At 45.5% G+C, this 13,570-nt stretch overlaps 1 protein-coding gene across 2 annotated transcripts in view; it reads right to left on the bottom strand.

Moving 5' to 3' along the window:
* The window catches only part of NTRK3 (neurotrophic receptor tyrosine kinase 3), a 202,119-nt gene that overhangs the window by 57,372 nt on the left and 131,177 nt on the right, over window positions 1–13,570 (bottom strand). The gene's annotated exons all lie outside the window — the stretch shown is intronic.

Here is a 13,570-nt window from a genome sequence, read left to right as displayed (position 1 = left end):
AGTGCCAGACCTGCAGTATTTCCAGCCAGAAGAGCCCCTGCTTTCTCCTGAGCAAGGACTGACAGTTTCCCACTGATACTGTCTAATGCAGTCAGTTATCACTGATGCATTTAGAGCAGATCCATCAAAATAATTCCTGCTAGATATCTGAATCCAGCACATTACACACAACAGCTCCCTAGAAGGAGGAAAAATGACACTTACCTGTCTTTAAGGGAGGCCCTTCTCAGCTGCCTGTAAGGTCTGTGCGTGGTGAGATGTGCTGGCTTTGGGGGACTCGTACCTCTGGAGCTGTTCCAGCAGTCCTGAGAATGTGACTGGAGCTTAAACACTTAAACTTCCAAACCCTCTGGGACCACCAGATAAACCAACGTGTGCAGGAAGCACAAAGCAAACCTGCAGCCAGCTCCAGAAGCCTACAGGGGGCTGGACCAGGCACTATCAAGGAAGAAGTGACTGCACAGCTGCTCCTCTCATCCCCACATAGTGCCTGACACTGATACAGCAAACCCAAAATGTTCTGTTGATCCAGAATATATCTAAAATTGCCAGGTAACAAGGCCTCACGAGGAAACCTGGGCAGAGGTATGACTCTTCAGCCTGGCAAGATGAGCTCACATCAGTGATGTTTGAAATGTGCATTAGCATGATGTCACTGTACATGCCTGACAGTGGCACCAGGGACTGAATCATGGCAGGACCAGGCCTTGGATACATCAGCTTGCAAGACCAGGAGCTCCCTCTCTCTTGTGTCAGATGTTGCAATATACTCCCCCACCTCACTAGCCTAGTCCATGGACTGTAAGCATCCCACCCTCCCTCTCCCAATTATCTTAATAAACAGCCTGGACACATCTCTGACTCACTTAAGATAATGATGACCTGGCCAAAATCAGTTTATTCAGACATCCTGGCAGTTTGCTGAGCCTAATGCAGCTCCAGTCTGGCTCTCCCTGACTCCTCATGAATGAGCCTGACCTCCAGCAGCGGCTGCTCTGCCACCAGCGGATGGAAACCCACACACAGGTCAGACACAGGCTGCTCCCAGAATTCAGACTGGAGCCAGGAAAGCTACTTGCTCTGAAAACAAGCTCTTAACTGTTCCAGAGGCCCAGTTTTTCTTGCCAGCAGAAAGACCTGTTGGGATGGTACCAATCCCAAAATACGAGAAAGAAACATGGGCATGGGGGCAACCCCAAATAACAGATGATTGAAGGGTATCTCTGCATGTTACATTTCTGACTACCTGTCTGAAACATTCACCCACCCAACCCAAGAGGAAAACCAGGACCCATCACACAACATGAATATTTGAAGCAAAATCTTGGAGAAAAAAGGCCAAATACTCTGAAATAATAAACAAATGCTTACAGAAAGTCAACTTCTCTGCAGGAATCAGGCACAGATCACAAATGAGTCACTAACAGCAGAGCAAATCATTTAACCAGCACTTAGAACAAATCCCTCCACTTTGTATAGAACAACCAAAATTTATTCCTGCTGATTAGTCAGCAATTACACTCACAAGTGCAAAATAATACCAAAATTCAAATGTAGCTATCTTGCAGTTGCACTCTGTTTTACTGCTGGGGAAACTATCATCTTGTCTTTGCAAAGGAATCCTCCTGCAGTTATTTACTGGAGTGTGGGTTGGGATTTATTCTAGCTCTGTGGCATCAGAGCACATGCTGGCACCACCAAGGAGTCTGTCTGTCTTAAGGAGCGTAATGGGCACAGCTCCGGAGAAGCCACAAAAGATAAAGGTGAAGCAAAATGCACCACAACAGCAAAAGATACATCATTGCTTCACCAGGTAAAGCAGCACCTTTTCCAGCTGTGAGTGGGCAGGTCTCCTATCAAACTACACCCACACCTTCAAAGCAGCTGTATGCACTTCCCCACAGTTCGTTAAATTTTCTTCCAACTGCTCAGGCTCTGCAGGCACTGGTAAATGCATGGTTAATATGGACTCTGACTCACTGCACAAACCACACCAGAAGTGCTTCCAAACATTAAGGAAAAAATTGAAATCACTCAGCATTGATTTCTTGTGTGCTCTCTTGCTGCTGCTCCTCCAGACCCGTGGTTTTTAGCTTTACTACTGTGTCTAGGCCTCTTTATCCTCTGCTAATGCCAGGCTTAACCCTGAGGATCTGCAGCTTGTTCTGGGTACAAATCAGAGCCAAGCATTTGCTGAATCAGCAGAAGCAGCTTCCTCTGACTCCCCACAGATCCCAGGAATTCCCTGGACAGCAGGACACAGACACAGGAAAGGACAAAGGCCTGATGGCAGAAAGAAACACCAAACCACCACCTTCAAAACAAACTCAAGCCTCTTGGGAGAGAAGGCGTGACTCCTCAAAAGCATACCTAAATAAACAAAACAGCAGCAAAGAACATCAGGATTCAGTGCAATGTGAATAAGCAGCTGTGGAAACTCAATATACCTCAATCATGACCTACAGCATCCCACACACCAGACACTGCCCTGCAGCAAGTCTGAGCCCAAGGTCCCACACAGTGATTCCATCCTGGAGAGAGCTACAGTGCCAGAAACACACTGTGCCCATCGTGCTCCCTCCAAGCAGGAACTAAAAGAAACATGACTGTGGGTTCTTTGGGGCCCGCAAACTCACACAACTCCGTCTTTTCAAAGTACAATGAGCCAAAACTTCATTTCTCTGCTTATTCACACACAGGCTCCACACTCTACAAGACCTGAGGAGGCAGGGTTGTGATGTTTAGGAGGAGCTGATCATTCAGAGATCCACTGTTCTCACCCTACCAAGCCAGCATCCCAAGCTCCTTCAGTAATAACTCTTTATTTGTAGAGTCATTTGAAGGCAGAGTGGGGAGAGAGAGCAGCACAGCACTATCAACTCATGGTCCAGCTGTCATGAAGAACATGGAGCCTTCACATGGGTACATCAGACAATAGAGACAACCAAGAAGAAAGAACAAGAAGAAACAAGTGCCCAACCCCTGTGTGATGCCTATCAGACCCCATAGCTAAGCCAGCTCCTTTTGAACTGACAGCATTAAAAGTACTGTGGGAACTCATACATAAGGAGTCAGTTGCCCTGAAACACAAAGCAAAGTGAACCAAATCTGACCACAGCAGCAGCCTGAGTAATTGGCTAATCAACCACTTTTTGCAATGTTTCTGGGCTGTGAAATCTCATAACAGACCCTGCAGTAGTGGAGAAGAAAAGACAGAGCTTCTAAACCCCATGTTTGTTTCCCACACCTCAGAAAGAAAAATGAAACAGGGATGGAATCCAATGCAGCTCAGCTGCTCATCCCTTGTGTAAGGTTATGTTAGGAGACAAACATTTGTCTTGAGCACTGCAGGCATTCCTGGAAAGGTTAAGGTCTCAGGCATCACCTAATCCTGTGAACCACAGCACCCCATCACTCCTGGAGACACACTGATTAGAAGGGAAGGTCATGCAGAATTCACCCACAGCATCATTTTGAGACATTTGCTTGAAAGTCATGCCAGGAAGTTATAGGAACAGAAGGATGCTGGAAAACATGTTTTTAATTTGCTCATCAAAACTCTCACCAGGTTTTCTAAGAGGGTTCCAGCACCATCCAGCAATATGTGCTCAAACACACCCCCGCCCTCATGCCCACTGTCACCTACAGGTTGGCACAGCAGCTTTTAGTTACACCAGTGACATCTCCTGTGAACAGTTCTAAGACACAACTACTAAGACACACCCTCATGCCAAGTCCCACACACTGCAGAATGGCTCCTGTCTCCTCCTGGAGCATCCAGCCACCCGGACATGAATTTCTAATGAGGAACCTGAGCACAGCTCACCTGTACCCCACTGCCTCTACAGCAAACACACCCTGGAGAGCTTCACATCAGGTTAATTGTTCCTGAGGAGAGGACAATAATCCAACACCCATCAGCCAATTTTGCTGGTTTTTGTCAATTTGCACAGCCAAGCAAAGAGACTTGAAGCAACAGCATATCCTGAAATAAAAGCACTGCAGCCAGAACAATCTTTTACTGTCAAGCTCCCTGAGAGATAAGGCTTCTAATAAAACTTTTTCCGCTAACTATAGAAACTTGTCCTGGCGAATCCTGACACAATCTCCTGCAGTACCAGCTTGTCCCTGAGAATATTACCATTTTATGCTACAAAAACCAACAGGTTGTCAACTGAGACCATTAGCAGCTAAGCTCCCAGGCAAGAAAATATCTTTGTGCCTGATGAGAGTGACAGAAGCAAGAGCTACACCTGAGCAATGTTCCCATCACAACTGTAAATCCCACCCTCCACACCCGCCAAAGAAGAAAACAAACCAAACTCCCCACATGCGGACCATTTCATGAAGAAGTAGACTATAGGACATGTCATTCTGAACATTTATTTATTTTGTCTTCAAAGAAGAGGCCTGGTGCAGCTGTTTCGTTAGAAAATAAAGTGTTTATTAAGAAACTAGACATTGAACACCCCTATAGTCTCTGTGAAAAGGGACCGTCCCATTTCCCATTAGCACAGGATGATAGTTATGGCAAGATAAGAATGCTCAAAGATGGAGGAATCTCATTGACAGAAAATGAGGTAATGATTTACAATAATTAAAAATAAAATAAAATTTAAAAAAGAAACATCCTTAGACTTGCTACTTAAAGCCACCAATCGCAAACAGCCACGACTGGCTTTCGTTTTCAGCAGTGAGGAACCAGAGACTTTAATTGGTGTTAAACAAATTGAGACATCGATCACAGTGGGGAGAACTGCTTTTAATTATGTTGTATGGTCCGGAGGATTTCTTCTAAGCAGAGATGGACCTGAGCTGCAAAATTCAACCCTTCCTCTGCTAGGGTGTTTGGATATAGGCTTCTGGTCCAGGCCCACAGATGCATCTCTACGACTGATACACACAGTTGAGAGCAGAGTGCCCTGAACAGTGCCAGGGAGAGGAGACAGTTCAGATGGACAAGACATCCCCAGGTCAGGTGGGCAACTTCCAGGAGATGGGGAAATTCAGTTCAGACAAGCACCCAGTGATTCACACGCTCGGCGAAGTTCCTCCTCACTCTGTGAATCTGCAGAATTGAGGTGTCCGTGGCACACGGCCGCAGGTCCTCTCTGGCAGTGCACCTCTGGCATTTCCAGCTCCGATGCGGGCAGGAAACGTTGTTGGGAGATTTGGTCATGGTTTCTGAAGCCATCCAACCTGAGCCAGGTCTCCTTGCACTAACGCAGATGCCCCCCTAAGGCATGTCCATTAACTTAAAGCAATCTGCCACCATCTCTCCAGTACTCTTCTATTGCACTTTACCTTTTTATGCAAACTAACCAGGAGAAGAAGCGAGAGAATGGAATATTCCCAGCAATATCCCTATGGGACAGCTGATAATAAAACCTCCTGGCAATCTCCAGGGTGGTTCATGCAGGTCACCTGTAAAGGCAGGATGAAGCAGAACATCCATTCTGAGGCTTCTGCCCAGTTCTGGTGGAGAGGGACCGTGACTCTTTCCAGTGGCAGTGACCCTTGAGGGCTGGTGATTTAGAGACACCCCTGATGTGATAAGGTCATCTCGGGCCACCAAGAAGGCAAGCAAAGCTGAGTGGCTGGTGAGCAAGGTCCTGGTCCAATATTCCTTTCAAAAGGATCTGGCCACACCTGAAGCTTTTGGAATATTTTTTGTCCTCTAGAGAAAATTTGCTTTGCTTATAGGTTATAACTGATATGTGTGAGGAAATCTGTACTTCCCATACACGTGACATCCAGAGAGTCCAAGGAAAGCCCTGCAAATTGCCACAAGGGCTTCTCTTGAGGACATGATGAAAGGGTTTACTTTTCCATCTGAGAGGCTTTGGATGAAGTAAGACAAAAGTGGGATAGGAGAGGGGGAGACAATACAAATATCGGCTAGAACAGAACTGATACTCCTGTTTTTGCCAGAGAAGAAACAACAGAATATTTTTTCCCCCTCTCCTTCAGCCAGCCAGCCTCGAGCTGATTGTTCTGGGTACGCAACTGGGCTACAATCAATCTCTAGTGGGGTGGGAATACAGGGGAGAGCTAAATGGGGCTGGAAAAGGCCCAGCAATGGGACCTGCGTGCGTCTGATATGCTTTTCCACTTTGCTTACTGCTCTGGTCCTGGCAAGGACACAGACCCTCCTGCGCTATGGATTCTCCATCCATGCGGGAAGTGCAGGCAACTCCTCAGATAAAGCTCATCATTTAAGCAGCAGGGAGAGACCAGAGTACGACAACGAGATAGTCAGATCCAGCGAGCCGCTCTAACACACACAGACAGACAGACAAACAAAAGAAGCTTCCTAGAAGATGTGCACTTCAAAGATAACCACACTCTCTTCCTGTCAGAGAAGTAAGATACTTTTTTTTTTTCTTTCCATCCTCATTCCTTCCAACATTATTTTCTGTGCAAGAACTGGGAGCAGGGCTGCCTTTGTTCTTACCAAAAGTCTTCGTTCTGCTTTAGTTTCTTCCAGCCTCCCCGCCTCGGCTCGCTCTGGGAGACCTCCCATGGCGGTGCCATGTAAGAGGTGATGGCAGCATTCACTGGGTGTTGCGAAGACACAAGCTTACAGGGAAAACTCCAAGCAGGGAGGACATGACTAAAGATGTCAGTTTGGTTGGCTTGGTTGGTATTTTTTTGTTTTGTTTTGTTTTGTGTTTTATTTTAAAGCAAAAGTACAATTATTTACTGTGTTATTAGGATGACTCCTTTCAATTGGGTTTTAATTCTCTTTATTTGCTCTCATTGCTGCTGTTGTGCCTTGCAGGAATATTTAACGAACACAGCGACCATTGGAGGAAAAGAACAACCCTGTTATCTGGTGACAGAAAACCACAGTTTCAGTTGGCTTTAACGTGTGTACAGGCAGGGCTGTAGAGTCCTATTAGGAGGAGACCTCAATCCATACAGACCACGCTTACTGCTTCCCACCATTTTGAGGGCACAGCCTATAAACTTGACATCAGAACAGGGACTTTTAAGGAGTTTTTAAAAGCCATGACGTCCTTTGCTGAAATAAACACTGACATCCTCAACATAAATGCCTTGGTTAAGAGGTTTGGAATGTCCAGGGAGGCTTATTGGATTCAACATAATTTCTCTGAAACCTAAAGGGGGAAAAAAAACAGAAAAAAGAAAAAAGCAAAATAAAGTAAACGAAAAAACGAAAAAGAGCAAAACTAGAAAAAAAGAGAGAGATATCGACACACATGTGATTATATAAAAAAGAACCAAATGAATAACTAGCAAACGGCTGCCATTAAATTAAAGCCAAAATGTCCTCTCCAGGCAGGGCTACCTCACTCTGTCTTTCCATAAAGAACAGGCAATCATTTCATGTGGAGTGTGCAGGCACAAGTGCTCTGAGGACAAGGGGCATGCAAGAGGTCTGGACATACAACTGGAAACAGGTCTTCTCCAGAGGTTCCCACTAAGTCCAAATTCCTACCTAGTCCATCTTTTCCCTAGGCAGACAGTGAGGAATAGGGAGACTGCTTCCTGTGCCTAATTTTCTCTGATGATTTATCTAATCTGGCACAACATTCTTGAAGCCAAAAAGTACCATTGCAAGGCTGGGGACTCTCTCATAACCCCACAGACCTTTCTTCATCCCAGCTGTCCCATCTGCACTGAACCCTGCATTCTGGAGGCATCTTCTCCTCACACAACCCCACCTCTCTAAAAAAAAATGATTAGGATTTGCCAGAAACACTGCCCAAATGAAAATGAAAAATAAGGGCAGCAAAGATCATAGGCAAGATCCTTCCTTCAGTCCAACAAACTTACAGGGTAAACAAAATGTTTTAAAGGGCTGTGTCAAGTATCTCCTCAGAATGTACCTGCCTTGTGATGCCCCAGCCAGGGAAATTCACTTGTTTGCCACAACCAAGACATGCATGGCAGGATCTTGGGGATTTCTCTCATCTATAGCAAATTCATACGGGTTTAATGGGTTCTTCCAAGAAGTTACTGAGATGTCTTGTCTACATAATTGCTCTAAGATTTAGAAAATACTCCTGTACCTCATGCAGTCACAGGATCCTGAACAAATCAGCTATGTTAACTCAAGTCTGGCATCACTAGAGCAGCATGGAGCGGCTTGGATGCCATTAAGAATTATCTCAATAGGAAGAGTACTTTTAAACAGGCTAGAAAATTTTCTCATACAAAAACTACACCAGCCAGAAGATTTTTCTTTTCTATTTCTTCTATTTTGTCTTTTATATCAGTTTCTATTTCTCCACTGTACTATTGTACTCCATCTGCACATCAAGCACATGTTTCCTTTGATGGGGCTGGGGATGCAGACAAAAGCTGTTTGTTTGGTTTGGAACTATTTAACTTGTTTGGGGGAAACTATCTGTTATTCTCAGTGGCCCTTAAAGGCTGATCCACATGGGAGAGTAAGCCAGACTCAGCTCTGGTTCATGTGTCATAAACAAGATTCATAGGCAAATTCTTAGCAATGAAATATCATTAGTAAACGAAATGAGAGTGAGAAAGAGCCCAGCTCAACTCTCATGGTATAAAGTGATCAGAGTCACTGGGACACAAATAAACATGGCATCCCTGAATGTCACTATTTATCGTGTTTTGTTTTTCATAATATAAATATATTTTATGGCCAACAAAGGATAGCTGGGAAAGTCTATCCTCAACAATACCAAGTATCTCCAAGGAGAATTCCTGTCTGCTTTATTTTCCTTGTGTTTCTTAGCTCTGCTAAATTAAGGCAATTTCACTTCTGCCGGGCCACATCCAACAGACCTAAAAACCCACTGGGGACACACAGCCCCAGCGAAGGGACATGTGAAAGATCAGCAAGACTAAAGGCTGGGGACTCCAAGGGCTTTGCTCTCTGTCATCAGTGCTGTGCTGTGAATCCCAGCTGCAGGGATCTCCAGTGACAGCAGGGTCTTTGCAGAAGGGGGCTGCAGTGGGAGTTACCCCACCACTGACATGCAGGGGCTGCTGAGGAACGACGAGGAGCGTGGCAGGAGGACAGCCCACGTTTCTGGAGCTGAAGGGCTGAACACACATCCCCGCTGGCTTGGGAGAGCAATGCAGCACCGGTCCTTTTGGCATCCTCTCCTTCTGATTTATTAAAGTCCCCAAAGAATCTGAAAAAAAACATGCTTCTCTCCTGACTGGTTTTCTCTCTCTTCCTCACTGCTGTTTCCCCTATTGTACTGCTACCCTTAACCCCGTTCTCTTGTATGGAGCAGAAACCAACAAGGCTCTTGCTAGGTTTATGTCTTCGCTGACAGATGTGAGATGGATGATGCTCGCGGAGATGTCCAGGGTTAAAATGGGTGAATCTCAACAGGTTCAGAGTTTGGATGCTGCTATGACAAATGTCATCTACCATCACAGCTATTAGCTTCTGAAAAACCAGCTTGGAAATGTCTTTAAAAATGTGGGGGTTTTGCTTTACTTTTTTTATTTTTTCTTTCTTGTCAAAAGGAAATAAAAGGAGAAATAGAAATGTTCAACTTGCTAGAACAGTTAGGGAAATTTTAAAAACAATAACTTTTGTGGAGTTTCACATTTGTCAGTGCCAGCTGGAAAATGGGAGGAAAAATACTATCTTTGACATTGGTTGTAGATTTGTAGGGAAACTCCAACATGCAAGCCTGAAAATAGTAAGGAGGTAAAAATCCCCACCCTGTAGATTGAAATCAAAAACATCTCCAAAGACCTACAAAATTGGGAAGGGTCTGACATACTAAACGTTGTGCTTCTCCCAGTTCTAGTGATATCACTTTTTAAATTAAAACATAATATTCTCTCTACTAATAGCTATTGTATGGTAGTGGAATAAATGTATGGAGAGTGTTGGAGAACAGGGAAGGAGGAATGAGCTCAGCTTTGCTGTGCAGCTCTAACAGCTTGAGATGGAGGGAGCAGATGGGACATTCCTCTAAGCAGGCTGGATGGATGTGGCAATGAAAGGACAAGAAAATTTAAGGCAACCAAACCATGCAATCAGTTTTTGTCCTCAACCCTGGCCATCCACTTAGTCCTCCAGAGATGTCTCATGTTTCCCAACACCCTGGCTAGTGGGTTTTGGCCACTCTGCCCCATGCCCATACCAGTCCAGCCTATGGACAGTGCCCTGCCAGTAGCACACTTCCTCCACTGAGAGAGCAAAACTAAGGAGAAAAAACAGATATTTTCACCTTGCCTTCCCTGTGTGCCTTCTGATAAAACTGATGCTAAGTTCTTGGAGACCTGAGGCTGCTCCACATCACCTGAGAGGAGCAGCAGGGATTGTCACATGGGGAGGCGAGGGAATGACGCAGAAAATGATGCACTACTCCTCACAGCATCCCTATCTGCCACAGCAGGAGCAATGCAGACCAGTTTTGAAACCCAGGGATGGAAACTGCTTCTGAAACAGCAATATAAATTGCTGTGGGAACGGATGAGAAAAGCAACGGGGTGCTATGTAACGCCTGGCAAAAATGGGTTAAACAAAAATAGCAAATTAAGGGCAACAAGCTGGCCAAACATAACTCTGCTATCCACGCAGCTCACATTAGGCAAAGGAGCTTTGAGCTCTCTTCTGAGTTACAGCAGAATTTATGACATAAAGGAAAAGCAGTAGGAGACTCCAACAACAGTGTACATTTTATCTGTCTCTATGCATAGATATGAAGCATGAATAGCATCAAAGAAAGCATGAAAACCATCAAGCCTGGCCCACATCCTGAGCAAAGGAAATAGCCATCCTTTTAGTCAAAGTCAGCACTGCTGTGACTATATCTGAGGGGTAAGCAACACAACAACACAGGTTTCCTGTCATGGGTGGGTTCATCTGCTGGGCTAGGAAACAAAACCCTCTTTTTTCCCTTCCTCTCACAGCATGTAACTGGGTGAGATGCAACCCAGCCTAAGGCCTCTCTTGCCACAACAAGGCAGGTCACAGAAGCTCAGCAGAAACACGCTGTGAGGCTCTCCCTGATGCTCTCAGCTGCAGATAACCACATCATCTCCTCTACTATTCAAGGTAAAGTCAAAGAGCACAGCTCTCCTCCCATTTACACAGCCCAACAGTGTTGACCACAATGGAGAACCTTAAGCAAATTCAGTCCACAGACGAATTCCACGCTGTTACACAGACCTCAAGCAGATCTTCAAGTAGATTACACCTCTTCTTAGACTATAATGGCTCAGAGAGCTACAGAAATTCTTATAATCCTTCATTTTCATGTAAACAGGGTCCTTATTCCCCTCCACGGCAGCTCACCTTGTATCTGTTTTCATTTTCCATGGTAAAACCTCTGGCATAAGTGTCTCCCACTTTAATCAATGAGATTTGACGTCACAGGAAACCTCTTGGGAATGTGCTAGATGGAGCTCTAGCTACAGCTTGTGCCATCTTCTTGTGCTTTTCCACAACCCAAAATCGCAAACAGAAGATTGCAGCACTGCGAGTGTTTTGGAGGGCAGGAAAAGAAGGAGATGGGGTCAGAGCAAGAGAAAAGCAGACGCAAATGGATCCAGAAGATTCCATTTCCACATAAATTTCTCTAATGCTTGGCTACAGCAGCGGAAGGGGTAGGAGAGTTCTCCAGGCACTCAATGGCCAAACAGCTTTTCCTTGAGGAAAGGGCAGCATTCACAGCTTTCACAGGGTGAATTCTTGAAGACTTTGTAAGATTCACTAAACCTTTGGTCGAAGGAATTCCAGTATCCGTTGCGTTTCCACTGTTGCCACCACTAAAGTAGGCCATGTCCATATTAGCCAGGATCACAAGTTTGTTTTCTCTGGAACTCTTTCATGGATGGAGTAGTTCCAAGATACTAAATGATGTAGCCTGATAGCTCAGGAGGCAGAGCTCCAAGATTCCCCACCAATCCCCCCTTAGGAAAAGCCCCAAAGTAGGAAAGCACTTAACAGGGTATAAAGTAAAAAATAAGGAAAAAAAAATCTATTTAAGACCAAAGATGGCAGAAATAAAAGGCTATTTTCAGGTCTGAGATGGCCTGTGATTTGAGCCAAAGCTACCCTCTTGTCCAGAGGCACAGCCAGTGCTTTTTCTCCAGCCTGCACGGAGGTGCAGCTATTTAAAGCCACTCAAGAGGCCCACTGCATGATGGAAAGCAGCCAGATCAGTTGGGCCTCATCGGTTTTGTTTTTGTTAGATTGAAGCCAGAGTATGTGAAATGACTTGTAAGAGGACCAGGGAAGGGGGAAAGGCTGGGCACCCAGCAGCCTCACCCACGACATGCAGAGCTTAGTCTCTGCCTCATTTGAGTGGTAGTGGGTCACAGAGAAGGTCCCTGAGCAAGGAGAATGGCTCTTTTGTCCCCTGAAATACCCACGGCCATGGAAAGACATGTGGCAAATCTCTCAGGGGTTGCAGGTCAGCCATGAGAACACGCTGCAGGAAAGTGTTTGCAAAGTTGGTGGTAGCTGACATCGTGGGCATTGTCCGGCTGTTCCCCTGCCTCTGCCTCCCCTTGTGCTTGCACTGACACATCCAGGAACCTTCTCCTCTACCATTCTCACTGCTGGGAGGATAAATCCTGTCTCCCTGCCTCCACAAGTCCCCACTTCTCACCACCGTGCACTCTCGCTGCCTCTGCACTCCACAAAGCCTAAGGGACCTGGCATGAAAGATCCCATCCTAGCAAGTAATACATCATTTTCATCACTTTGGTTTTCAAATATATTCTTATGTAAATTTTTAATTTTTTTTTCAAGTCAGCCCTCGGAGTGCTGCCAATTTAAGCACAGTGCACAGTGCTACAAGAGCTTCTTATTTCCACTTTGCCTGACAGGTATCCATGTCCCTGTGACACTGCCTCTGTTCCCCACCTGCTTCAGATAGCAATAGTTACCCTAAGCATTTTACAGAGTTATTGAAACCACTGACTAATATGTCCAGAAATTAATATCCACTGGGAAAGAATCTGGTTTGGGCTCGTGTTCCTTAATTGCTGATTATTTCCAATTATGGTACAGCTGATCCACCAGTACCGCAGATCACCACTTCAAAGGACCAACCAGTAAAGGAAGCCCCTGAGTTAGAACAGCAACAGCTCTGTTTCAAAAGTTCTTTTCAGCTGGAAAGTGCTTCATAAACATTAATTTGTTATGCCTCACTCATTCCCCAGGGAGGAAGGAGCTGTTATATTTAATACACAGGCGGCAAAACGGTGGCACAAAGCAGGACCACGTTTTCTCCAAGGTCTCCAAAGGAACCAGTGACAGTCCTGAACATCCAACAGGGAACAGCCTCAGCTCCAAGGCTCCCATCCTCTGCAGGAGCTCTGGGATCTAGAAGAGGACAGAAGTGCTTGGTAAAGCCAGGGATTTCACAGCAGACATCAAGAAGAGACACAGATGGTGGACAGGATTGCACACAACTGCTGCAGCCTGCAGCTGGGACCTCCCCAGCCCAGGCAGTGCCAGGGATGCTCTTCAGAGGATGGGAGGAGCTGATCAAGGCCCAGAATAAATCCTTGCTTGTTCAAGTCTCTTTACTCTGCCATCTGCTCCAGCAACACCTTATGTCATCTAGAAAGGCCAGAGCTGCCCTCCAGGAAG

This window comes from Lonchura striata, chromosome 10, assembly GCF_050655825.1.
Source record: "Lonchura striata isolate lonStrDom1 chromosome 10, ASM5065582v1, whole genome shotgun sequence".
Lineage (NCBI taxonomy): Eukaryota > Metazoa > Chordata > Aves > Passeriformes > Estrildidae > Lonchura > Lonchura striata.
Note: the sequence above shows the minus strand (reverse complement) of the source record. Positions and strands in the feature narration are given on the sequence as shown.